The sequence below is a fragment of the Manacus candei genome, unplaced genomic scaffold, assembly GCF_025592945.1.
Source record: "Manacus candei isolate 608988 ecotype Guabito, Panama unplaced genomic scaffold, ASM2559294v1 h1tg000049l, whole genome shotgun sequence".
In the NCBI taxonomy this organism is placed as follows: Eukaryota; Metazoa; Chordata; class Aves; order Passeriformes; family Pipridae; genus Manacus; species Manacus candei.
In genome coordinates, this window is record NW_026138097.1 from 9,655,009 (window position 1) to 9,678,667 (window position 23,659).

At 40.3% G+C, this 23,659-nt stretch overlaps 1 non-coding gene across 1 annotated transcript; it reads right to left on the reverse strand.

Annotated features, from left to right (window-relative positions):
* Positions 1 to 23,278: 23,278 nt before the first annotated feature.
* On the reverse strand, positions 23,279 to 23,448 carry LOC127476534 (U2 spliceosomal RNA). Its single transcript, XR_007906662.1, has one exon. It is a non-coding gene; the product is annotated as a U2 spliceosomal RNA (small nuclear RNA).
* Positions 23,449 to 23,659: the final 211 nt, after the last annotated feature.

Sequence of the window (23,659 nt, forward strand, 5' to 3'; positions counted from 1 at the left end):
GAGTTCAGCAATCTTTGGAAAAGTGTTAAGGAAAACCACTCCAGCCTTGCTTTTTTCCCATTTCTCTGAGAGAAGGGAGGGGAGTACTCACACTGGTACTCCACAGCTAGTGCAATGCCTGACAAATGTAATCCAGCAATACAAATTTAACTCAGTTCAGGAACAGGCCCAAGATCATATTTCCATTTGATTAGCCAAGGCATATAGAGTTTATGCTTGCTGCAGGAAGACAGACAATGACTTGATCTGATAGTAAGGCAAGCGGTCAAAATCATAATCCATCAACATTTTGGAAGAGATTTGAAATGCTAGTGTGAGTTCATACCGTGTCAGCACTCTGAATCATGTGACTGAGGCATTTTTGATCTAGAGACCATGAAATCTGACTTACTGCCAAAACACAGAGCCGTACTGCACCCCTACTGCTATTGCTCTTAGACATCTCTTACCTATTTCTGGCTTGGAAAGCTGGGAAAGGAAGGCTTAGAGAGCCTTTGTTAAAACTTTTCTGTCCAGGAAGGCTCAGAGAGCCTTCGTTCAGGTTTTGCTGTCCATCAGCATGTTCTTGTTCTGGGTGCCTATACACTCCAGCAACTGATTCAGAGAACTGTGCTGTGCAGTTCCTCTCAACCTCAAGAGCTCCTTGCTCAACTGCCTATGTTTGAGAAGAATTTCATTCAGAGGGAAAAATAAACGTGCTCATTCACCATGCAAGTTGCCCACAAAAACTGCCTCTGTTTCCCTCCACAGCATCCCAGGCGAAAACATTTTCTACAGCACAGGGAGAGTCAAATCCACCTACAGGTGAATTTGGCTGAGAGGCTCCACAGATGAACATGGCTCAGTTTCCTGTTCTCTCCTCTCCTCCTCTCCAGGCTCCAATACAGTGCCAGCTGGGCTCAGAATGCTCCAGTGATATTTTCTTGGCAAGGCTCTTTGTAACATGTTTAAGAAAACTAATTATTAGAAACACAGCCCACCTGCTGCATATGTTCTTCCTCACTCCAAAATGAGTTGAGGTATCAGACAGAAGGGAAATAACAGTAGGATCAACTGTTGACTTGCAGGTAAGAACAGCCTCATCAAAACCAAGGCAAATAACACTATCATGAATAATTATACGAGTCTAGCATACTCCAGTAAAAATTACAAGAACAGGTGAGCTGTAATCTTCCTAAAAATTTGTTTCCTATTGAAATGAAAGCATTAGACTTTTGAATGACAGTTTAAAACAAAGGCAATAATTTATTTCAAGCTGGTACAATCATTTAATAAAACGCCTGTTGTGCCTCCAGGAATAATATTCTTTTTTCCTTGGCAACAAACATGATTACCCTGAGTTTGGACCACCGGTTAAGTCCATCTATAAAGTGTTCTCACTCTAAGTATACGTTACTGAAAAATAATAATTTGCCATATGGAATATAAGAAATTTAAAAAAGCATCCCAAACTGTGCAAATTACTGGGGGAGGGGGACAAATCAAGCAGAAGGTTGAAATCACTTCACTGTTATAATTTTTTATCCAATGTTTCAACAATATGAAAAAACCAGCCTTGCCCTCTTTTCAACCAAATCCAAACTCCATTATTTGTAGGTGTTAAAATTAGCACCTTCAAGCTGCAAGGAGGTAAGTAGAAGAGACAGCTTCCGAATAGCAATAGACTGGATGCAAATACTACCTGGAGCTGTAGTTAATTATCTTGCTGATGTTAATTGGCCTTGTTTGTCAACAGACAAAGAAGAATGAGGTGCTAGGTGCTGCAGAAGGGTTAATGTAGCACTGTTGGCGAGACTGCTTCCTTTAAAGATATCGTTTACATAATGTGTAATAACTATTTCTCTTCTATAGGCTCCACAGTAAATATTTGAATAATAAAAACAATAGTGATTATATTGTTGCATTTTTTTCCCTAAAGCACAAATAAGAGAAGAAAGACAAATACAACTGTCTATGGCAGAACTGTCCCAGTGGTACAGTACATTTTTCAACATTTTGATGAAGCAGTTTGTTTGGACAAAATAGCTGTGTGTTTATGAAACAAAGTTATTTAGCACTTTAAGCCTAGAGATGACATGTATTGTTTCCAAGCAGCAATTTGAATAATAAAAAGAACACATTTTATTTTCTTTTTCCCTGTGTACTTGTAAAAATGAAACATAAGGAGAGATACATCTGATGGCATTTCTTGGAAATTCAGTCAACAGCAGCTTCATAATAGCCGGTGTGCAGTGAGATGATCATAACCCAAGCACACACGTTTCACAAAGGGAACACACAAGTGCCAGCAGGATGGGAATAGCTGTAGGTACTGCAATTCAAAGCAAGAAGATGTTCATGAGGTTCAATAAGGCTAAGTGCAAGGTCTTGTACCTGGGTTGGGGCAATCCCAAGCAGAAATCAGGCTAGATGGGGAATGGATTGCGAGCATTCCTGAGGAGAAGGACTTGGGGGTGTTGGTGGATAAGAAACTCAACATGATCCAGCAATGTGCACTTGTAGTCCAGAAAGCCAACTGTATGCTGGGCTGCATCAAAAGCAGCATGGTCAGCAGGTCAAGGGAGGTGATTTTGGCCCTTTAATCTGCTCTGGTGAGACCCCACCTGGAGTGCTGCATCCGGCTCAAGGTCCTCAGCACAGGAAGGACATTGAGCTGTGGAAGTGATCAGAGGGATGGAGTACCTTTCCTATGAGGAAACACTGAGAGAGCTGGGGTTGTTCAGCCTAGAGAAGAGAAGGTTCTGGGGAGACCTTTTTGCAGCTTTTCAAAACTTAAAAGGGACATAAAAAGATGGGGACAAATTTTTTTAGTGGTGCCTGTAACACTAGCAGAAGGGGTAATGGGTTTAAAATTTAAAAAGGGTGGAGTTAGACTAGATATAAGTAAGAAATTTTTTATAATGTGGTGAAACACTGGAACAGGTTGCCCAGAGAAGCTGTGGATGCCCCACCCCTGGAAAAATCCAAGGTCAGGTTGGACACAACTCTGGACAACCTACCTAGCTGAAGATGTCCCTGCTTATTTCAAGAGGATTGACTACATAATCCACCCCAAATGATTTTACAATTCTATGAAGAAATTCATAGTCCTCTGTAAATGCATTCATCACTCCTTTAGGAGGAAATGTAAAATGTAAAAGCAGCAATGAAAAAAGTGGTGGTAATACTTCAGGAAATTTTGTTGAGCAACAAGGAATTGCACTGTAAAGTGGCATGTATATAACAATACAAAGACATATTCAAACCCCAGATATTTATTACTGACTACAGCTTTACTGGAAAAAAAAAAAAGAAGAATATTGTTCTGCTCCCTGTCAACAGTAAAGCTATTGATATCTGGTCTGACTATTTGTGCTCTTAGTAGTCTGAGAACTGTGATAACTTAAAACTTTACATACATATTCCAAAATGAGGAACACCTAGGCTGTCTTGCTAGCCCCAATGTGTGTTGATGTTGCAGAAAGAAAAGGTCCTGAGGCTGCTCCAAGTAAAGATGCGTGGGAGAAAGCTAATGGTGCTCCAACACTTGTGGCGCTCAACCCCTCAGGTGGTTGCACTGGGGCTGCCTTGCCATTTTCTCAAAGGCTAATTGCAAAAGCACAGAAGGGACCTGCATGAGGTGGCCTGCTTTTCCTCCAGCTGTATCACAGCAGTGTCTGTGAGTCACAACTGAGAACAGTGGCACCCAGGCTGGTTGGAGGCTGTGGCACCTTGGAGATCCAGGTGCTTCTCGTCAAGACACTCATGGGAGGCTGATCCCACTATTTGTGCTTCAGCACTGAACTCCATTTGGAGTATAGAATTTCCCTCAAAACCCTGGGCAAGCTCACTGTAATCTCAGATGAAGAGGTATTTTCCATAGCAAAACTCTCCCCTTCCCAATCTTTCCTGCTCCTTTTCAAAATGAACTTGTCAAAGGTTTATACCACTTACTTTCTTGCCTTTTAACAGTGATCCATACACATGCCATCTTTTCCTTTATTATTCAAATTCACTCCTCCTTAAAGTGAATAGTACAAAGAAACTCTAATAGATATAAAAGAACAACCTTTGATTTAAGACAGAAAGGTCACTAAGAAACATCACAACTGCAATTCTGATTATTCACAGTGACTCTGTGTTCACTAAGTCTCTTTAAAGTAGAGCTGGCCAAATAATTTAGGTACGATTAAAATATTTCATGGAAATGTATCCATTTTGTCTAAATTCAGAGGAAAATATATAAAAATGAATATTCTTATAGAGGTAAAAATATTTCCTTTTGACATTTAAGCTCTTTAGTATAAGTGTCATATGATTGTGGGGGAATCATAACCAATTGTACTCTTGTACATGTGAAGAGGTCATCCTTTTCCAGGGAGCTCCAACTCTAGATGGACAAGAAATATAAATGAGGGTATAACATCCAAACACAGGAGTAGTTTGTAATACTTTCACTCACATTAAAGAATAATATCTTATACAAAGAATCCCACTGATGTCAGGACTACTGATGAAACAGAGGATCTTATTTGCCCAATCAAACTTAGGAAAGGCAAATATCCCATGCAACCTGCAACTTGAATATATTTGATGGTTTTACTTCTTTGCTACTTTTAGCTTCATCAAAACCCCAAAGATTTCACTTCATATTTACTTTGGCCAACTTCAGTCAAAAGCCTTCCTAATCTTTCATGAAGTGATGAGGTACAGCTGTTCAGATCTGTTTTCCAGAGTTTTGCTTGTCCTCCCTCTACAAAGTCTCTTCTGAGTGTGATTGAGGAGAAACAATTAGAATTAAATTACTTCAGGGAAACAAACTTTTCTGGATAGCTACAACTCGTGATCATTTTAAAGAAGGCACAATAAAAACAAACCCCAGCCACATAGTGAGAGAGTGATAGTGAAATTTAGCATTTGCAAGAAACTTTGCAGAGATTCTGGCATCCACTGAGCTTCTAATTCATCATAGGTTTAGAGCTGCTCCATAACTTTAATCATATACAGCTTTGTATGTTCTGTCTTTGATAGGATTTTCCAGTCCAAGCCACTGGCCCTTCTGGAGAATGACTGCTCTCTTCCAGCAGCATTTTTCTCTCACACTTGTATGGACTTGATGCTCACGACAGCACCAGACTTACAGTTCTTGAAACCAAGCCTCCCTCTTTATGTGCTAAACAGACATAGCTAGCTCCAGCCTGCTCGCCTGCCTGGCCTGGAGGCATATGAAATCCATAACAGCGATAATCTAGCTCTTTAAAGCATTCTTTACACTTGCTTATGGTAGGAAGAAATACGAGCAAGTAGTGAGGCCACCATGTCTCTATGACATCTCAGATCCTTGCCTCTGCTGGTGAGTTACCAGCCAATTTCTAAATGAATGCTGTTTGGTAAGGACTTTTGATCAGTGGGAAGTGGGTATCATCTGTCCGTTTCACAGGAGTCAGTGGCTCTAACATGGCAAACAAGCAAATTCAAACCTGAACCATATAGAGCCTTTCACATCTAAATTGCTTTTCCTCTGTTGGCCATTACAATCAACACTCTTTCAGGGTAAGATTCCAGCTTTGCTGACATCAGGGACGAATGTAGCAGAGATTTCTCCTTCAGTGCTCAGAATCACGGAATTACAGAACATTCACGTTTGAGGGACCTCCCAGGGTTAGAAGGCCCAGCCCCCTGCTCAGAAAACAGCCAGCTTTGAAGTCAGAGCTTGGTCAGCACAAAATCTTGGCTGTACTAGAAGAAGAAAAACTGATTGCTTTGTCTTCCTGGAAGAGGCTTCCAAATTAAGGCATTAATATTTTATAAATTTTTTGCATATATATATTCTCAGTTTCTACTCTTATGTATAAAGAACTTTTCACTTCATAATCACTCGTCCTCTCATTGCAGTACAGCCATCTGAAACAAAATTTCCACAGCCTGTTTTTTGCACACCCTCCTGCCCCCAACACTCCTTCAGAAGCTGTTTTTTGCCTCCAGCCCTCAGCAACCAAGATTCTGCCTCTCTGCCTGCCCACGGCTGACTTCCTTTTTGGTCCCTCAGGCCCAACGCCCAGCTTCTGCCCTTCCTCCCCCCCAGTGCAGCCACATCACCTCAGAGCCTCAACTAACAGAAGATTTATTAGGCTGGCCTTTGCTCCACTCCAAATTCCACTTTTAATATTAGTGAGTCTCATTAGCATGTACACGTGGCCAGATGGGAACCAAAGGAAACGCAGAGATCACTCAGAGATCCCTTTAGCAGACATTTTAAAATTTTGCTTTAAGTATAGACATGAGGGGGAGACTAAGGCATTTATCTGTGCCTAAAGAAATCAGTGGCAAAATTTGCCAGCTCTAATCTATGCAGCATACTGCTCTGCTATCTCCTGTAAAATGCAAGATAAAACAAACAGCCCCCAGCAGAAACGCTGTGAAGAAACCCTCCAGTCAAATGTGTCATGAGAAATACAGCAAGGACAGGTTTTCCCCAGATGAGGGGAAGGACAGAAGTGTAGAAAACAGAGGTTACACTTCCCTTTTTGGGAATGGTTCACTGTGGTTTTAAAGAACAAAAAGTTTTGTGTGTCAGCCACTGGCAGAGGAAAATCGTAAGTTATACTATTTTCAGCTATATTTCTAAACCTTTGTTTAGTTTGGCTTCTTCCCCAATCAGGTTACTCCTTAACCTTCTGTCCTCAGCAACACTACTCCTCTTCCTTCACTGCTAGGCAGTAAACCACTTAAAGCAGAGACATCCTTGCAGGGAGGAGTGTCACACATTATGGCTCAGAAATAAGGGTTCATTTAAAAAATACCCAAAACTCAGTTTGAGTCCTACTCTCTGCATGTGCTTTTCTGATAGCGTTAGGCCGCCTGTACATATAGCAAAAATTCTGAGGTTTTCTCATAAGGGTTGCAGGGTGATGGCATGTTTACTCTACCTGAATTTTGAATACTAATTCCAATTACACTGTCACTACCCATCCCAGAAATTAGCACCTCTGAATTCTTGTATTCACAAGCCTGGCAAGAATATTTTGGGAAAATATTACTGCTTGTACCACACACACAAAATTTGGTGTCTATGGAAATTACAGACAATTTCAGCCTCAAGGTTAAACAAACCAACCTCTTCATAGGAAAATAAATGGGGAAAACTCAACATAAAAATATTACAGAAAATCACTACTCTAGTGTGCTCTTCCCTGTCAGATACACCCTCCTCTGGCTTTAACCATATGCTTAGATTTTGATGACACAAAATGGAAGAATTCCCATTGCTTCTTCTTGCATGTCAATAACATTAGTAACATCACTGTCTCATCACTGTCTATAGTCTTGTCTTGCTGATGACACCAGATGCCAATTTTATACAAGCATTCAGTTAACATTTTATATACCACAAAACTATAGGTTATTTTTTTAATCTAATATGCACACACATTCTCTATAAATTATTTTATCTGCTTTTATGGCTGTTTTGGAGCTATCTACATCTCACTAGCAAAGAAAACAGTGTTACAAATTAGCCATGTTTAAACACAGTAAAACCCTCAGAAGAACTTCAACATTAAAAATGCTGCTATTACCACATTCAACTCCTGGTGCTCAGCTTTCCTCTGGAGCCCTACTCCTCTCCAAGTTACATGAACTGCTTCAGGCCTTGGCTTTGAAGACAAGCCTCCAACCCTCCAGGAGTAAACCTAAAACTCTTAGAGCCATGGGTACCTGGGGCTGGCTACACCACCACTGTTCTTATGGGAACCTGCTCTGAGAATTTTAGTGATAGCGAAGAGAGATTTCAGTTCTGCACAGCAGGTTTAGCTCTTCCAGTAGCAGACCACCACCTAAAGCAGGGATCCCATTCCCCCAGCCTCATATTCCAACCTCCAGCTCCTGAGGCTATGCAAATTTCTGAAGACACAAAGACCTTCAAACATTGAGACCCCTCCTGCCAGTGTAACTCTCTGCTCACTGTAGAAGGAATATAGCAAAGGAATAGTCTTTTTGAAGGCACTAAGCCTTACGGACTTACTTCTTGTCCCCCCGCCAAGGTCTCTGGCCCAGGAGCTTTTTCCCCAGCCCAGCCCAGCACTGCAGAGTTAGCTAATTGGAGGTGGGCACTGCCAGCAGGGGAGGGCTGTTATGCTTGGTTTTCTCTGCAGTGTAATTCTGTGGTGTAAAACATTTATTCTTCATATAGAGGCAAACAGAGAATACATTTATTCTTCATACAGAGGCAGAAGAAAAGACAATTAAAGGAAGGGTAGAGTTTCTTTTTTTGTTTGTTTGTTTGTTACTAACCAGTGGACAACAAACTTATTTAGACAGATGCTTACTGCTTTCAGTACCTGTGAACCTGCCCTCTTTGCTTTGTTCCAATCTCCTCTTAATTTGTTCCTTGCTCCTTTATTTAACCTAAGCTTCTCCTGCGTCATTATTCTTGCTAGAACTGGTTTCCTCAGCTGCTTCTGAAGGGTGCTCTGGTGACACCCAGGTGACACAATGTCATCCACCCACAGTGACAAAGACGTGAAGCCTTCATTGCTCCATCAATACATCAAACCTCAGGAGTCTCCTGTACACTGTGGGACCTCCAACAAAGCTCCACATAACTGGCATTCCAGACAACTCACCTTTGATACTGTCTCCCACAGAGCCTGCTGTGAGTCAGCTCTGTGTGGTGAATGCTGGAAACAGCCCTGCAGCGTGCACAAGACTGCCATTTCAGAAAGACAACCTGCAATGGCCACACCTATGTATCCATCTGAAAAATTTCCAACTGGTTCTAGTATGGCAGTATTTTTCAGGCAGAAATAGGATCTGTTTGTGAGGGAAAGGCTGCCAAAAGAATACAAACAGGCTGGATTCCAATGATGGATAAAAAAAGACAGCTTTCATAAGACCAGGAATAGTAATTCTCCAAGCTGGAGGTGATCCTGCCTTCAGAACAAGCTGTCTCACATATTCTTTGGGAGGGAAGCCACGATGCTGATGGACATGCATCAAGCTATCATTGAAAAGCAGCAGAGTGGGTAGAAGGGGAAACACCTTACCACCAGCTGGGTGAGCAGAAGGAACTTTTCAACATCAGAAAGAATGGGGTGAAAAATACCATTAATACCATTACAACTTCCATGGGCCACAACCTTGAGTCATCAACAGAGTTGAGCCTTCTTAATCCTTTACCTGTCCTTTACCACAAACACATGTGGAATAAACTAAGGACATGGTTGAACTTTCTGAAGTCACAACACCACAGCTGTATCTACAATGGGGTGAACAGAGTATATATCTGTTGATCGGAGAGCTCACTACACCTGTGGTCCAGCAGGGGCTATTGTATGGGAAAAAGGATGCCAGGCAGAAAGATAGGCACTGGAGGGCTAGTGATACAGAACTGGTGCAATCAGCACTAGGGTGTATAAATAATCCATGATGACTAGCAAGACTTCAGAGTCTAACAGAAAAAAAATCATAATGGTTATTAATAATTGAGGCCATTCTCAAAGTGCCCTGGAGCACTACATGTATTCCCTCAAGGACCATGACAAAGTGTGGCAGTGATCCTGTCCTGCACATCTAAGGCAGTGACTGGCTGATAATCTGCAAGAGACCGGCACTGGCGCCAGGGTTATCAAGTCAAGTCTCGAAGATAAGGCAGCCAACTGGCCCTGCAGCAATCAGGGCTGCTGCTCACTGCAGTGTGTTTGCCTTTCTGCCCATCTCCTGCTTCTCCCTTTTCCCTGGAGCTGCCTCAGCACACTGGTAGGGCTGAAGGGTGACAGGTGGGACGTGGAGGTACCACGGAGCACTTACCGTCAGGGGCACCCTGTGCAGCGTACAGCGTGGGTGGCCCTGGGTGCTGATGAGGTGCCTTGGAAGATCCTCGAATGGACATTTGTGGGGCAACAAGCAGGGTGTGGCCTAAAAGGCCAGCATGGCCATGTTCACACACTTCCCATAGCTGTGCACCTTTGCTTGGCTCAGTTCAGGAAGAGACCTCCATATCTTCATTTGCTCAGTCAGTCTCCCCATTCATCCCAGCTCTCTAAATAGGCTCATTCCATAAGCACTCACTGATGAATTGCAGTGGGAAGGACACATCCCAGCCTGTCATATCTGACAAGTAGCATATTACACAAAATAAGGTCTGAAGTCCAGGCTCAGTTGAAATCTGCAGGGCAACTTGCATCTTTACATTAAATCCAAACTGTTTTCCTCTTTTCTGCCATCTTTTATTATTTTTTCTCTGGTTTATTGCTTTATGTTGTACATTTTTTGAGGAAAAAGACAGGGTTTTTTTTTTCACCAGAAAGGGCCATTGTTATTTCAACTATCACCTTTTCCCCATGTGCCCTAACACCCTCTCACAGAACTATAATTATCAAAACTGCAACAGCATCTCAGGACTCACATACAGACAGTATATACTAACAGATTTAATGGTCTTAACTACCAAAAATTCAAAGGTTTGCCCATCCACCCACCTCTTTTGCTATTTGTTCCGTTTGGTATCCAAATGTCAGCGTTCATTGTCTGAAAAATGACTGTTGAACCAATGACTACGGTGTGGCGTATTTACTTTGAGTGACAGTGTCTGCACAATGACTTTTCTCCAACACACTCGGCAGTCAGCATTAAATATTCTTGGCATGCAGCCTGAATAACAACACACATACTGAGACCTGCCAGCATTGGAAAGTCCCTAAGTCCCAGGAGCTAAGATTAATTGCCAGCTATTCTTAAAATTTTCTCACCGCTCCACCCAGTTTCTTGGGTCTTCCCACCCACTACAGTCTTACAACTGCCTTTCTAGAGTTTCATAAAACTTCCCGAGACAGTTTCAGATGAGTGGAGAGCACTTAAACTCCCCCTCGAACTGACTGACTTCACATGCCAACACTGCTTACCTTGACTTTACAGAGGCAGGCTTGACAGGGTAAAGTTTTGGCCCTCTCTGTTACCACTCAGGACTCTTCTCAAATTGATTTGTTTCTGAGGAAGGGGATTGAAAAATATGACCTTTCTGAAAAAGACAGCAGAAAGCCCTCCTGTAACCTACTTAACCACTCTTTTAAACCAAGGTATGAAGACAAGTCTTGTGAGATGCTGAGCATCATTTACTTCTGTTAAGTACAGATGAGATGAGGGGATTTGTAGTAGGTTGGCCTCAGGTAGGCCTCAGTACTTCTCACCACTATGCCCAAGTTTATGCTAGTGGTGGGAAAACACAAAGGGAATAATAATATCACCTATTTCTTAGCATATATCACCCTTTTGCTCATGTCACGTTTCTCTCTGAACAACAAAGAGGTTTCACAATCATGAATCACAAGCCGCTTTTCACCAAGGACTCCAAGTATGAGGAGAAACAGGGGAAACAACCACACAGGAAATGAGAAAGTCTCTCTTCTGGCATTTTCAACTTAAAGGAAAGCAGGAGGTATGAAAACCTTCACATACTTTCACTTTGGCTTTCTACCTGCAGTGGTTAGAGTCAGCTTTGAAGAATCACCGAAGTTTTTGATCAAAGTTTTCTGGATAAGACAACTTGGCCCATTGAAGTAGAATGGTATTTTTTTTTTTAAATTAAAGGTGTGGGTTTTCCTTAAACAGATGCCTAGGCATCTAACTCCTGAAGGCTTGAGCATCCTGGTTTAACCAGTTTTAGTCAATGAGTCAGTTCTCTGATAGAGTGTACCAAGAAAAATGCAGCTCATTTGCTCCTTCTCTCACAAGTTTCTCTCCACTGTTTCCTAGCTCACCTGCTATTATATTTAGGACTGATCTGAGTTAGGAACTCTAACAGAGGCTTTATATTACTCACCAGCAAAGACTGTTATGTTGCCCATTTCTATTTTAGACCTTTGGCTGCAGCCCCAGGCTTTCAGCTATTAGAGCAAGCATTGCCAGACTTTTGTTTTTCTGTTAGCTTTTTTTTTGGTTTCCATAGGTGCCTAAAAAGCACTGGAAAAATATTTCAAGTTTTTTGCCCATGCAAAACGTATTTCCTAGCTATCCTATGTGTATAATTTAAACTGCCTGACTGCAGTCCTTATAACTGCATTTGTATCTGTACATAACTTGAGCATCTACACCTGGAAAAAACTCCCTCAAAAATCAAACAAGCAAGTATACATTGGCAGGCTAACCTCCCAGCAACTTTTCCAGTACAGTTTCCATAATGGCCTATGTATGCAAGCAGATGTAGATCTTTATTGTTTTACTATCTGATTGAAATACAATGCTTTTTAAAAATCACTGCTCACAGGTAAGGAGACATAGCCACCTAAACCTTCATTCAATCTTAGTTTATACTAGGTGGTGTTTTGAGTACACTGTCAAAAGTCCCAGATCTACTTTCATCTTCCAACACTTGAAGTTAATGGGTTATAAATCACACTTATCTAAAAGGAGTTCCAGTCACAAGATATTATTTCAGCATAAATATTGAAGCAACTGGGTGTTGATTAACATATTTCTTTCAAGGTTCAGTCATCAAGGTTAAGTTAAAGAAACAGACCTCTTCTTGTGATCTTCATGAATATGATGAAAGACTACCTGTGGACCTTCTCTATAAAGTAGCAGTAAGAATCACTCACAAAATAGTCAGGGCTTGGAAGAAAATCAGGTTGAAACACAGTAGTAAAAAAAAAAAAAAAAAAAAAGTGGTCAAAGGCCAATAGTGTAAATTTTAGAAACAAATATCTCAAATATTAGTGAACTGATGAAGTCATGGTACCATACTGATTCAAACTACTGGGCACATTTTGGAAGTGGAACTAATTTTTGTAGTTAACTGATCAAATTTAAGCTCTATATTACTACCATTCTGTTGAGAGCCCTCCTATTAACTACCTGCCTTTTGATATGATGTGTGTTTCAACAGCTTCTTATGTTTTAGGAGTGCCATTTTTGCTCACTGCAGTGATTTCACAGACACCCTCTGGCAGGAGTTAAAAATATGGGACAAGAGGAAGCTTCCAGTAGACCCCTTCCCTATCCTCACTCACATACACTCTATCTATCTACCTCTCTCTCTCTCTCTCTCTTTATCTATCTATTTTTATATCTATCTTTATCTCAGCAGCCAGTACTAAGCACGATACATTTAAACCTGTATTTCACACTTCCATAAGGCAGAAATTCCCCTGTTGTTGCCTTGCTCCTTGCTCAATGGGTGGAAGGAGCAGGCAAGCCCAGCAGCCGGTGTGGGAGGGCAGTGGATGAGGGCACTGACTCTCAGGCCACTCACAGGCAGTGCTCCAAAGGGCAGTGGGCATCTTGGGAACTGCTCCAGAGCACCTGCCTCCTGCCCATGCTGCAGCACTGCACTTGCAGCATCTCCACAGCTCTCTGTCATCTTGCCAACTGAGGCAACATTGTCCATAGCTATTTGAAAAAACAAAACCAAAAAATGAAACAAAAAAACCCTCCTAAAAACTCTCCAAAATATATTTCCATATTAGTCCAGTGATTAATTTTTAAAAGTAATATTCTTAAACCAAGCCAAAAGCATATCATTCTTCTGCCATTTTCCTGTGAGAGCTTGCTCTCTCCCTCTGGGGAAGACCTGAGCAGGCTTGATGATCAAGCAGACTTGCTTTCTAAGAAGGACTCTTCCAAAAACAGGGAAGGCTTATTTGGAGCCAGGGCATTATGGACTCACACACCACTGACAAGAAAAAATGGACCTGGTGGCAGTTCATACTAGAGAAATGGCTATTACATGGATCAATGCATTTCAATTTAGTATTTGAAAAATAAAAGGGCAAAAATATTTGGTAGTCTTCAGTTTAGTGGCCATGCCTGTCCCTTTTAATAATCACATCACAGATGTTTTTAGACCCACAGAGTATATAAGCAGCGTCACGAAGTGTGCAACACTAACTGCTCTTGAAACAGTGCTATTACTGTAATGAGACAAAAATCTGGAAAATTTATGACCAATTCTGCAGTGGAAGATGGACACAATCTTCCTTATAGAAGAATCCAAACCTAAAGCAACTCATTACCCATAACTCTGAGAGTATGTGAATGTAAAGGACAAAATATTTTTGCTCATATTAAAAGATAAGGAATGTTACAATTACAAGTAAGGTCACCTTCTCCATGTTCAAGTTCTTTGTAAGTAACACAATGTGAAAAGAAAATATGAGACCTTAGAGTCACTTATCCTCTGGCTCTGTTTTTCTCTAATTAATTAAATGAGTGAAAAAAGGGAGCTCTGGGCCCAGAGTTCAGCATCAGCACAATGCATTTCAAAACTGCTCTGTGAGGACAACTCCAAAAGCCAATCGCGGGATACTTTTTAAAGAGGCCCTCTGATGTAGCCCCTTATAGCAAAAACCTGCTGGATGCCCCAAATTACTCAGTTACACCTCATTAAATTATATCAGTTGTTTGTTGCCAGAATATTCTCCATGCAGCCCAACGGCTTTGCAACAGAAGCGGTTGGAAACCTGTTTAATTGCTCAATTGGGTTTTTTCAAACTTCTTAGGCAATGGGTGGAATACTGTAATTTGTTAGAAAAGGCAGTGAGGATATATTAAAATAGAAGAAAAGAAAAAAAAAACACAGCAGAAAAAACACAAATCAGAAAATCAGTGCTGTTACATTAAGGTTTTTACTAGATTTCTTTAAGCGACATTTGCTTTCATGTTCTTGACCAAAGAGCTCTCGGGTAAGGAAACATTCATAAGTTGTTTCCTGAGCAAGTCTCTTCAATTACTGTGCTGCCTCTGCAATTCAAACACTTACAGAATTCTTTCGAAGGGCAGCAGCAGCAGCATTAGCAGAGCAACTGGGGTGGTCTTGTTACTTTAAACCTCTTTGAAAACTCACAGCCTGCAATCATCTCACATGCCAGTGTCCACTCTGGCTTGGAGGCAGAGGGAAAAAAACACTTTGGAGAGGCCTATTAAATAAACTCTGTTTTCACAACAGTAAAATCCCTAATAGTTTTGATTCACTGAAGCAGTGCTCCCAAACAACTTCTTTTGTTTTCAATCACTTTTATAACTGTCTGAAAATAAAAAAGCCAGACCAGAATACCTGCCTGTGTGTGTACACACACATAAATTACCTCAACAGACCAATTTTTTAGGACTGCTTGTCAGCATGGAGTAATTTTTTATTTTTTATGTTTCAGGAAAATTTATTTGACTCCAAAAATAGATTTGAATCAATTTGCTCCTCCACACTTGACAACACTCCTTTGTTAGCATTTCTATATTACTAGGATGACATACAAACTTAATGAAAAACACAGACAAGAGAGGCCTTGGAGTTGTACTGCTGCAGATCCATTATCAGCCAGACACTCCTGTGCTTATTTCAGTTGAAAGGGGGAAAAATAATCTCTAGTTCCTCTTTTCTGGAAACTCCAAATACATTTTGTATGTATATAAAAAAAGGAAGTTTAGGGCCAAAAGGAAAATTATTTAAAATGGATGGGCACTGAACACAATGCATTCCATTCAGTTTTTGTTCTTGTGCTTACCAATCTCCAGCTGAAACATTAAACACTTAACCCACAAGATGCAAAGGGATTTTGAAAGACCTCTCTTCAGGGATGGAAATAATTACCTCCCAAGCTTTACGTTCCAAGGGCTTAGAAGCAGGACTGTAAAAAGGACTAATTAAGTTAGAAATGGCACCAGAACATGGTCTCCTGAAAAGGTGAATTTGAGGGCTGCAGTACATTGAGAGGAAAGAACATGTACTGCTTGTACAAAAATCAAGGAGCTTGCTAGAGAGTGATAGATTTGTGTTCTCAGCCCTCAAAACCACCAGTTTTGTGCTTGCTGGAGACATAGAAGGAAATGCTAGTACAAGGAAGAGTGATTTTATGGTGTCAGGTAATCCTGAAGGAATACAGAGCAAATCCTAAAAGGCAGACATCCCCAAAAGAATATACATAGCAGTTGCATGACAGGGGGTCTAGAAAACCTTGCTTTCCTGGGTCACAGCTATATCTTCTGTATCTCTCTTTCCCACTCTCCAGGGAAGATTAGCACTAATGAGACATTCAGATGGGAAAATGTTACATAATTAAAAAATACATTATAAACATAGGGAAAGGAGGGGGAAGGAAAATGTAGTTGTTTAATGGAACGCTTTTTACACCCTTGTTCAACACCATACAGTACTCAGTAAAAATTATGATGTGAAAGACCAGCAACATATTTTTTTATATCCTTACATGTATATATGCATGCAATGTATGTGCTTTACTGCAGCACCTAGGTAATAAAGTAATAAGTGAATAAATTTCATTCTATTTACAAAATGGGTCAGATCCTTAGTTGAGACAGCACAGGATCGTTTCCACAGGATTCAGTATTAGTTCTCATGTTCTTTGGATTCACTACTTTTGTTAAGCCTGACAGGCAGGAGGAAAGAAGCTTCCAGTTCTCTTATCAGCACAATTAATCACAGCATTGCTTAAGTCACTGAAAGCTAACTCAAGAGGGGTCAGGAACTGTTGGCCATAAACTCACCAAAAATTAGTCATCTATCCTTAGTAAATATCTAATAGGAGGAAACAGGGAAGGAAATGGAAAATGGAAATGGGCTCAAGACTTCTGTGGACTTCCATGGTACATTACAGAGGTGCATTGCTTAACCAGCTTTTCATAAAAAATGCTCTGATATTTGTGTACAATTTAACTTTTAACTATAAGCCATGTCAAAATTGACAGCATTTAAGAAAGCTATGTCAAATTTGCTTGAAAATTCTGGGAGAATAAACATTGCAGATTGTTATACATTTATGCAGTGAACTATATCTTCATATGATATTTATGCAAGATTTCTAGTTAAAAATAAAGAAAGAATAGGAGGAAAAGCATGTTTGTGCTGGAGACAAAAGCATTTCAAGTATGAATCTGCATGGAGCTAGAGGCTAGAAGAAAAGGAGTGTCAGCATCAATCAATTTACTTTCCAGTTAGGTGAAGTACCAAAGTCAAATTTAGGTGGGAGCCAACAAAATTCACTTCCATTGAAACAGTACGGGACGCAGTGGTTGTGTCAAATCACAAACTGGGCACACAACCATAACAGATGCAAATAGCAATTTGCTATAGCTGGATAAATTACAGCCCAAAACATGGAAAACAATTTCTTCTTCGAGGTTTCACAGAAAGGCACAGCACAGTAGGAATAGCAACCAATAAGAACAGGAAGCTAAAGTTATGCAGTGTTGTATATCCTTTTGCACCTGGCTCCATTTTTTCTCTGCAGCAAAACTTTGTCATGGATCAAATGGGAACAACACTATTGAAGCAAATTGTGCTCATCATAGAAACTCAGTTTATTCTCTGTACTGTACCAAAAAAAAACCACTGTCTGAAGACTAACCAGTGCCTGTGGTTCGTCTGTACGCACCTGCTTTCTGACCAATTTACAGTGAACGACGTTTATACAGTTATTTACCTCATTATCAACACAGACTTCCAAAATCACAAAGGTCATCAAAAGTTTGCAGGAAGTGACTGAATAAAATTGTTTGACTGAGCCAGACTGCCAGCTCTCCACCCAGTCAAGGTCAAATAGCTGTGGGGTTGTGTGTGGCACAGTGGTTATGTCTTCTTTTCGTCTGTTCTTTGGTAAAAACATTTTTCTTTGCTGGGAAAAAAACCCAACAAACAATGTATTTTGTCCCTATTACCTGATATGATGTTAAAAAAATAAAGTAAATACAGGTATGTACAAAGGATGGGTGCAAGATCCTGACAAATAACAAGGTACCACTCATAGTTCATGATGAGATAAAATCATAACTTTGACCTTTTAGCTGAAACAAAAGGTGAAAGAATCTTCAGGGCAGCACAACCACTTACTCCTCTGAAAATGAGAAGCACTGATTATTATCCTAGCCTAGGGGGAAAAGTACAATTCAAAAATTGCTTGTTCTTCTGACAGTAAATCTCAAATGTTTTTAATGAAAGTTTCTCTCCTTCAAGTATTTCTTGCTTAGAAAAACAGGGCAGCACATTTATATAGGGCTTTTGATAGGTTAAAATCAGGTTTAATTGGGGCAATTCCCTCCAGTGCCTGGTTGGAATGCTAAACTGAAAGCAGGGCTGAAATGTCAAGGTAAAATAATGCTAATAATTATTCTGAATGTTACATTCCTCTTGACCTTGGAATTTAGGAGGCTGAGATGAAGGCCTTTTGCCAGGAAGTCATCTGGAGACTTCATTGACATTTATGATTAATACAATCTGGCAACATCAGGGAAGGAGATACAAAACATGTGATTAGTTTCCAGCACAGTGTAATTTCACCTTATATTGTTGTGGGACCTTCAGATAAAGAGTACAAAACAACACATAACTTGCAATATTACTGCTAGTGCTCTTAGGTGAGAACATGAACAAGCTTAATACAACAACCATAATCTCTATAAAATAAAATTCTTACCACTGCTGTGAAAAAGAAGAAAATATTCTCCATTTCATACTAGCAATGATTTCTCCTAAGACACAAAAGAAAGGGCATAAAGCCCCCAATTCAATTGCTTCACTATTACATCTTGTTATCACAGAAGATTTTCCACTTCATTTGCAACTTAACACTAGAATGATAACTCTGTGGGGTGAAGATTTTATATATTAGTGTCCTGAAGAGACTCTTGTAGACTTTATTTGCACCTCAAATGTGATAGAAAATGCCTCTTCCATCGATGGCAAATGCAGGGCAGGAAAATCCTTTATGGTCTTTTATGGTCAATGCAGACTGTACACTAAACTTCCATAAAAAACAGTGGAAGGGGACAGCACCCCTTTGATTAGATCACACTGCAGGCAAATGAAACACCTGCAACTGGGGACAAAAGGCAGAATGAAGGCAAGTATTTGTTAACAGTTGCAGAGTTAACCCTTGTGACAATCTAAGGATTCAAGGAGATAATTTACTGACACATCAGGCTTGACAGGTTATTCTTTCAAAAATCTCTCATGAAATTTAGCCATTTTATGCTTGTATAAATTGGTGTACATAACCTATTGAAGATGCTGGCAAGAAAAGGTCTCACAAGAACATGCCCTGACATGCCTTAACAATGATATGCAATAGTGAATGCATCTCTCATTCTCTATCCTGATTCAATGGTAGTCCTTGACTGTTAGGCTTAGAAAGAAAATAAGAGGGGGAAAGTAAGGCAACACAGGTATTCATAGGAAAAATGTAATTTTCTTAAGTTAGTTTTGAACTAAAACAATTTTCAGAAGTGGAGATACTTCACTTTGGAGCACGTCTACTGAGCATGCAAAAATAACATATTTTCTCCAGCTGTGTTTTTAATTGTAGTCCATACAAATCTTAAATAGGTATTTGCATAATGAAATCCTACAGCTCATAAAGCCGATTACAGACTATTGAATAAATGGCAGAACTTTTAAAGATGGTCCAAATAATGATTCCAGTCCCTAGGTGGAGTGTTTATAGTCTTTAACTGTTTAAGTGCTCCATATGAGCATCTTAAGAAACATCTGAAAAAATCACATTAATAAATTTTATTAAAAGGAGTTTGTAATTATTCTAGCATATTGAGGACTTTTCCATCTGATATATCCTCTCTGAACTAGACATCTTTATGAATTTCTTTCGTAAAATGCTTTTCACTTTCAAAATTTATTATTCAACTTGTGAATTTCCTACTAAATGCAAACAAACGAGACAGAAATGGTAAGTGTTCTTCAATTTATGAAAACTGAATTCATATTTTGACTTACGAATTCAGTAAATATTGTACAGACATTCCAAAAAGAATAGCAATACATTGTCTAAATAAAGCAGGCCAGATTTTTTAAAATGAGGGAAAACATAGAGAGTGCTGCATGACTGTTCGATTTTAATATTCAGTTACTGCTACACATATGTACATGAAGTATCTCTCTGCATATGTTAATACAGCAGTAGACACTAAACCAGCCATCTGTGTATTCTATATCCTCTTTACATAAATATAGTAATTGCTCGTTTATTCTCTAGGAATATTTGCATGGTTTTCCACATTTTTTCTAAAAGAAAAGAAATCCTGCATAAATTCAGCATGTAGCTGAATGAATGTTTTTGTATATACAGACCAGATCTTATAATTTAAGATTAATTTACACTGAAATACCAATGCTATGAGGATTTCTCCAATGGAGGACTGATCTCTGTAAGGACAGGTACCTTTCCAGTCACCTCAAGAATTAAGCACAAGCTGGAGCATTATCATGTGTTCCTCTTTCCAGCGCTGGCAGCCAGAGGGTTTAGAGTACAGACTAAGCCAACTGCACCTTCACACTTCATTCTCCAGGAAACTGAGTGAGATCACAGGAGGATGAAAGGATGAGATTAACTGGAGCTGCCCAAAATGTGCTGTAAAAGTCATTAAGCATAGAAAAGAAGTTGGCTGGCAAAACACATGAGCTCCTGAGTGAAACAGTCCACCTGGCCCAGTCTGTCGCACATGAAAGACCCATGGAAGCTGCTGCCAGACTGTTTTCTAACCTCACCCAGTTGGAAAACGGCCAAAGCAAGGCTTTACAAGAGATGACTCTGCCCATAAGAGACTAAAAACCACAGACCCATGCATTTTTTCCCAGTGACAGTTCCTACAGCAGCAGGGACCACCGCTGGGAAGAGAGCACTGATCTCTTCCCCAGCTGGGTAGTGTTTTGAACACACTTGGGTGTCACGAGCAGCCAGCATACCACAGCTTGGAAACACTCAGAGATTCAACCAAGAGTAAAAGGCAAACATTTGAGCCAATAACCCATTGCCCAGATCAGAAATGCTCTTGAGAGCTGAACAGGAAGCTGGATGAGGAAGGAAGTGCAGGTTTAGTGACAAGTGCTCAGCCAAGGCTCCCAAGCCCGCATCCTCAGCTGTTGCCAGGAGCATTGGCTGATAATCCCTCTGATCTCTAATTCAAATGTTTTGCAATACTCAGACACAGGTATCTTACAAGTAAATAGTTGCAATATGTAGAGAGCAGTATCGTGGCTGCAGACTTTTATCAAGCATCTGCAAATATATTTTGACACTAAGCAAACATGGGCTTAATCTGTGTTTTTGTAAAAGAAAAAATGTTAGTGAAGGGATGTTACTGTGACAGTTTGCAGGGACAGAAGAGGTAGATGGGAGTATGAGGTTAAGGTCCCCTTATTTGTGTGGGGCAAATACACTGGATGGGATAAAATTTTGAGAGGATGAGGCCGTGTAAAAGAAGAGGGTGGGGAACACATCATCATGAACATGTAATAAAGGCAAGAGTCCTTGGGCCAGCCACCTCACGTGGTATCTGTGGATGTTGCCATCTAGGCTTGAATTTCCAAAGCTAGATGTTTCCACAACTCTCTCTGTAATTTCTTCAGAAGACTCTAAGGAGGGTCAGAGGAAGGGGAAACAAAAAGCTTTGGTAAAGCACTTCACAGCACAGCAAAAACTGGGCATCACCTCCTCCACAGGTTGGATGATGACTTTGCCACAGCAGTAATATTTTACTGCATATGAAGAAATAGTTCAAGGATTTAACTGAGTTCCTTTAGTGGGGAACAATCTAGATAAAATGACAACTATAACATTTGTAACAGTTACTCTATTGAGAAATTTTCAATTACCAACCTTACTACTAAAGGTGTCATCCAGAAATTTCTTGCACTGATGAATCTTACTGAGTTTCAAAACAGCACACTGGGTCACACTGTACTTGTTTCATGGAGGTTAAAACTACCTGGTGGTTTTAGTGGTTTCAGTGTTCTCAGCAAAAGAACACTAAGCAAGTCAATAGGAAACCCTGGAATTGGAGTTTGAATTTCCTGCTCCCAGTCCTGTGTTCTAATAGGTACAGGACATTTCTACAACCAGGAACACAGCCTTTGGGACTCGTGGTTAAACATCTGCAAATTTGACACTGACACGGTCTGAAGATTATTTTGGAGAGAGTAGTGTTGAAAAGTACCTGCAGCTAGTCAGCACATCTTGCCTTAACACTGTGGCTAAAATAGAAAATAGCATTTCTGCACAAAAAGTCGGGATTATGGAAGCATAAGTTTATTCAAAACAGCCAGTGCCAAAGTATGCAGACAAATAAAAAACCCCAATATATAATTTAATAAAAAAATGTCAATGCCAGCAAAGGTATTAAATTCTAAAGAAATGTAGGCTGGGGTTTCTGAAAGATGCTGCATGCTTCTACGAGTTCCCTAAACCTATCTTATCCTGGAGGCAAAAACCTGAAACCACTAAAAATATATGAAAACGAAAACAATGCCTGGAGGGCTTCCCAAACACCCATGCCCTTCATAGTGTCCTCATTGCATCTCCTCAACTGACAAAACCTGAATCTTCACCAGTTCTCCTGGGAACTTCCAAGTTCTTCTCTGCTTAGGCTCTGGCATGGTTACAATGCCCCAGATGCCAACAGGGCTTCTCCATGGGGGTCTGACCGGGTTCAGCACTTCTATTTCTTCCCTCTGTTCTTCTAACAAAGAGCAAGTACCATAGCATTGTCTGTCTAAATTGTAAGAACAGAACAAACTTCAAAGAAAAGGAATTTTAGAGCTATAAATGGTCTCTCTACACAACTCTCCTACCTATTCCCTGTGAAAAGAGTTTAGGAGCTTCAAGCTCCTCAGACCTTTCAGTAAGGTTTTTACATGAGGAAATAGCCTCTTAGCAACTCCTTTGCCCTGATCTGAAGAACATTTAAAATTCTTTATAGTCCTTCTGCTTTCCAGTAAAAACAAAACAAGCTGTTTAACTTCATTGCAGTCCTGTATTGTCTCTTAATCGCACTGAAATGTCTGTTGAAGGATGTATCATTGTTTTAACTTCCTGTTAGCTTTTTTCTTACACAGCCTGCCATTAAACAAAATTATTTGTATTCGTATTTCAACCATAATTTATAGGTTTTTAAAGAGCCACGGCACAGACCTTGAGTTGCTTACAAAGAAGGTGAATGAGAGAAGGGTTATTCAATGTCTCTGAAAGAAAAAGAACTAGAGGAGCACCAATGGAAAAGGCAGGTAGGAGGTTCAGTGCCAAGAGAAAGGGATGCTTCTTTCTACAGTGTGTTGAGAGGGTTACCGCGATCTCCTTGCTGCAATATGTCAAAATTTACCTGGCTTGGAAAAATCTGGAAAAGTCCTGGAAAAGAGGTTACACAAAGACTAGCTTTGGTCCAGAAAGTCCTTGAACCATGAGTCACTGGAGCCTGGGAAAATACTGTTGAGAAATATTGCTGCACGCTCACCTTGCTTTCACAGTTTTGTCTCTGTATTCACTAGTACTCACTCCTCCCATCACCCTGATCCTTCAGGGGCACTGCATTGCTATGTGAAGGCACAGAGCAAGTCCCAAGTTTACCTTGGATATTATACCCATGTAATATCAAGACCTCAAACTAGAGATATGTCTGGCATTAAATTGACAAGAATGGATACTACACCAGATCTTGGTTAAAAGGCCTAGAATGTATGTGGAGACGAGATAGCAAGCCGGTTTTATCGAGAATGGCAGTTCCTATGGTCTCATTATGGAGTTCTGTCTGTGTCTCTGTAGAGAAAATCAAGGACCTCAAAATACAAAGAAGCCACTGTTCTGTACTAATACCATTACTGGTGCGAGATAGCAATGAGTGGAAGAAATACATGCCTTCCTTCATTTTTGCCTCCACATTTTGAAGTATG